The sequence below is a fragment of the Cynara cardunculus genome, assembly GCF_001531365.2.
Source record: "Cynara cardunculus var. scolymus isolate 2C chromosome LG 16, CcrdV1, whole genome shotgun sequence".
NCBI lineage: Eukaryota > Viridiplantae > Streptophyta > Magnoliopsida > Asterales > Asteraceae > Cynara > Cynara cardunculus.
Genome location: NC_037543.1, coordinates 17,317,831 through 17,320,974, shown reverse-complemented (window position 1 = coordinate 17,320,974; position 3,144 = coordinate 17,317,831). Strand labels below are relative to the sequence as shown.

General features: G+C 33.4%; 1 pseudogene; it reads left to right on the top strand.

Moving 5' to 3' along the window:
* Nucleotides 1-963: 963 nt before the first annotated feature.
* On the top strand, nt 964-2,848 carry LOC112529050 (annotated as a pseudogene).
* The last annotated feature ends 296 nt before the right edge of the window (nt 2,849-3,144 follow it).

Genomic DNA, 3,144 nt, shown 5'->3' with positions numbered 1-3,144 from the left:
ATTTTTTTAATATTGTTATATTAATAAATAATTCAAAAAAGTCTAATTAATTTAATATATTTATACGTCAAGTAAAAAAGTTTTTGAACAAATATAATATATTATTTAAAAGATAATATTTTTTGGTAAAAAAATGAACAATTATTATTTTTCTTTTTTCAAAAAACACATATTTTAAAAATGTTAGCGAAATAAGTTGTGTTCTACTAGTTTTATTGATATTGGTATATTAATGAATAATTTAGAATTTTGTTAATTCATTTATTAAATAACATGTAAAATATCTAAATATTAAAATTAAAAATACAGTGTTTAATAAGAACTAGTAGATGCTATATAAAATAATTTTGAAAGTACAATGATGTAGTAAGAAAGTCACATCACTATAGTACATGTGGACAGCTTACGTGGACAATGAGGTAACATGGAAACCTAGTATAATGGGTAAATTTAAAACAAAAGGTTACCTAATGCTATAATGGGTAAATTTTTCAAAGTACAATGTCCTAATAAAAAATAGTTTGAAAGTACATTGCTGTAATAAGAAAAACTGAAAGTACAATATTATAATAAAGAAATTTATGAAAGTAGATTGCTATTTTGTGCATTTTACCCTTTAAAATATAACTATTGTCGTAAGATAAGTGTGTCATCGTTAAAGAATATGACGAGCTAGATAACGATAAACATATTAGAGATAAGTTATAACTAATATCTATCATAATTATCTACTTGTATCACATCCTTATTTAAAAAGCTTTTAATTAATGAGAATTACAGATATTTTTTTCAGTTACGTTATCCGCTTATTCTATAAGATTTATTTATAATTAAAAATGTAAAGCATCGTTGTAGACAGTAGACACTGAAAAAAAAATTGAAGGTCGCAAAAGTAGCAGAGAGCATTCCATTGATGCACCAGAATTGATGCTTCCATTCATTTGTGAATCAAAGTAGTTGATGATGAAGAAGATTCCAAAACAAGCTGTTTCTTTCATCGTCTCCAATCCCTTCAAAGGTTTTGCTCCTGCTTCGCTTCTTTTTCCCATGACCAATTTTTCATTTTCTGAACTATCTTCTCGAATTCATCTTTCCCAAACCATTCTACCTCAGTTTTATTCAAATTCCGCTTTGAATCATAAACCCCAGTTTGATCGTCCTCGATCTATGTTTGAAAAAATTACTAAGCTTGATAATGCCCTCGAACTGTTCGATGAAATGACACAAAGACAACCATTGCCATCTGTTGTTAAATTCACCCAATTGTTGCAAACGGTCACCAGAATGAAACACTATTCTTGTTCCATTGATCTTTTTAAACAAATGGTTGCCATTAGTGTTCCTGTTGATGAGTACACTCTTGCCATCGTGATCAAGTGTTATTGCCAATTGTTCCACACCAGTGAGGGTTTTGCAGTAGTAGCCTATGGCTTGAAACGTGGTGTCTTGCCCGATGTGTGGATTTTTACTATTCTCTTAGATGGACTCATCCTAGAAGATAGGAATCTCTAGGCAGAAACATTATTCAAGAAGCTTATCAAAGAGAAACTTTGTGAACCTAATGAAGTTTTATACAACACAATGATCAAAGGACTTTGCAAGTTTGGCAATTACGATACAGCCATTGCGTTGCTTAAGATGATGAATGAAAGGGGTTGTAAGCCTACTGTTGTCACATATAACACCATCATCGATGGTCTTTGCAAGGACCAAAKGATAGATGATGCTTTAAAACTCTTCAAAGAAATGATCGTCCACAAAGGCATCTTACCTGATGTTGTCACTTACAACCCTTTGATTGGTGGCCTCCGTAACTTAGGTCATTGGGATGATGGCTCTAAAATGCTCAAAGAAATGGAGGTGGACGAAAGGATATCTCCGGATGTCGTAACCTTTAATATATTAGTCGACGCATTTTGCAAGGAAGGTAAAGTTGAAGATGCAGAGGTTCTTATGAAYGTCATGGTCGAGATAGGAAAGGATCCCAATGWGGTGACATATAATTCTCTTATTGATGGGTATTGTTTGCGGGGTGAAATGACGAAAGCAAGGGAAGCTTTTGATTCGATGAGCATTAGAGGTCTGGTCCCTAATATCGTGACTTGTAATAGCTTATTGAATGGCTATTGCAAAGAAATGAAGATAGACGAGGCCTTGCATTTGTTTCATGAAATAACTGAAAATGGTATGAAACCTGATGTGGTCACTTACAACACCATGTTTACAAGGATTGTTTCGAGTTGGACATTGTAAAGCTGCACAAAAACTCTTTAACGAGATGCGAGCACGCAATCAGATCCTCAAAAAATGCACTTACAGGATAATTTTGGAGGGTCTATGCAATAACCATTTAGTGGAGGAAGCAATCTCTATGTTCAGTTTGATGGGTGACAAGAAGCTAAATTCAGATATTGTTGTGTACACTATCCTCATGGATGGTGCATGTAAATGTGGGAAGCTTGATATCGCAAGGAATCTCTTCAACGACCTAAGTGTTTGAGGTTTGCAACACGACGTTAGGTCATATACAGTGATGATTGGTGGTTTTTGTCGGGAAGGTCTAGTGGGGGAAGCTAAAGATTTGTTTCTCCGAATGAATGAGAGAGGTTGCCCGCCAAATAGTGCCACTTACAACGTTCTTATCCGAGGATTATTAAAGAACAAACAACATGACTCGATAGAGATGCTTTTACAAGAAATGGATGGACATGGTTTCTCACTTGCTGCTTCAACTTTAGCCATGTTACTTGCTAACACCACAGCTAGACCATTTGATGCCCATCTCCTTAAGTTGATTGGTAAGCTTGTGCCAAAGGAAGGAATGGATGCTTCTTGTTTTACCAGGTAGATTAATAGCATCCTTGACGACGACGACGACGACGACGACGACAACATATATATATATATATATATATATATATATATATATATATATATATATATAGAGGAGCGTTCAAATGAAAACTTGATCCATTTGTGTAAACCGTGTAAACCAATCTCATCCATCCATTTTCTTGATCAATGGCCTAGATTATATTATTTTATTTTAGGAAATTAAAAATTAAAAAATAATTAATATTCATTTTATTTAAGAAAAAAGGATAGAATCGGTATTCATATCAAAAGCCCTCGTTTCCTATTTTC